Below are 1,596 nucleotides of genomic sequence, written 5' to 3' on the forward strand. Positions count from 1 at the left end.
GACCTAGAATAGCAAAGGCAATCCTGGGCAACAGGCAAGCAAGAGGCATTACAATTCCTGACTTGAAATTATACTACAAGGCTACTGTGACAAAATCAGCATGGTATTGGAAAAAAAAACAGACCTGAGGATCTATGGAATAGATTAGAAGATGCAGAAATCAATACAAACACTCTCAGCTGCCTTATCTTTGACAAAAGGGCCAAACATACTCACTGGAAGAAAGATAGCCTCTTTAACAAATGGTGCTGGAAAAACTGGCTCTCTACATGCTGGAAACGAAAACTTGACCCAGGTTTATCACCATGCACTAAGCTAAAGTCAAAATGGATTAAAGATCTAAACTTTAAAACAAAAAACATTAAATCTCCTGGAAGAAAAAATAGAAGGAACTCTTGAAGACATAGGGGTAGGCAAACAGCTCATGAACAAGAATCAAATCACACAGGGAATACTTGAAAGAATTAACAACTGGGACCACCTCTTATTGAGAAGTTTTTGCACATCAAAAAAAAATTACCAACAAACTGAAAAGAAAACCCACAAATTGGGAACAAATCTTAACTAATAAGCACTCAGACAAAGGTCTGCTCTCTAGAATTTATAAAGAACTAAGAAACATTAGGGCCCCCAAAATTTAAAGACTCAATCCAGAAATGGGCACCTGATATGAACACACACTTCTCAGAGGACGAAATTATAGAAGCAAATAAATATATGAAAAATGGTCCACATCACTAGCCATCCATGAAATGCAAATTAAAACAACACTGAGATACTGTCCACCCCAGAAAGAACGGCTATCATAAAGAAATCAACCAACAAAAAATGTTGGCAAGGCTGTGGGGAAAAAGGAACTCTTCTCCACTGCTGGTGGGAATGTAGACTGGTGCAACCATCAGTCTCTAGACTCCTTAAAAAGCTAGGACTGGAAATCCTATTCAAACCAGCTATACCCATACTGGGAATTTTCCTGGAGGAACTGAAAACGTCATATCACAGTAATATATGTGTACCTATGTTTATAGCAGAACCATTTTTGATAGCAAATGGAAAGAACTAAGATGCCCAAAACCTGAGGAATGGATTAAAAAGATGTGATATTTTTATACAATGGAGTGTTTCTTAGCTATAAAGAATGATAAACTTAAAGCCTTCATATTTAAGTGAATGCCACTTGAAGATATACTCATAAGTGAAATAAACCAGACCTACATGTGTAAATATTGTATAGTCTCCCTAGTATAAGATCTCAAAAGAAGAAATACAAATAGAAAGGTATAACACAATTAAAAGGAAAGAGCAAGAACTTGAGGATTACACAATGAAGACAGGGCAAGGAGAAAAGCTAGGAAACATGACAAGGGCAAAGCCATACATTTATAAGCACAAGATGGGTAAGGCAACGATCCTGAGACTCTAGTATGTTTTTGGAAATTAACAGTTAATTGTTAGGATTCTCACCCTCACTAACTATATATGCTGGGCCTATGAACTAAGCAACTGCACTGAAGATAGCAATGTATAATGGTAGGGTCATGCTTGAAATGTCTGTCATTCTGATCTTCTGAATATGTACTATTTGTGATGACATTT

Source organism: Octodon degus, unplaced genomic scaffold, assembly GCF_000260255.1.
Source record: "Octodon degus isolate 3935 unplaced genomic scaffold, OctDeg1.0 scaffold00078, whole genome shotgun sequence".
In the NCBI taxonomy this organism is placed as follows: domain Eukaryota; kingdom Metazoa; phylum Chordata; class Mammalia; order Rodentia; family Octodontidae; genus Octodon; species Octodon degus.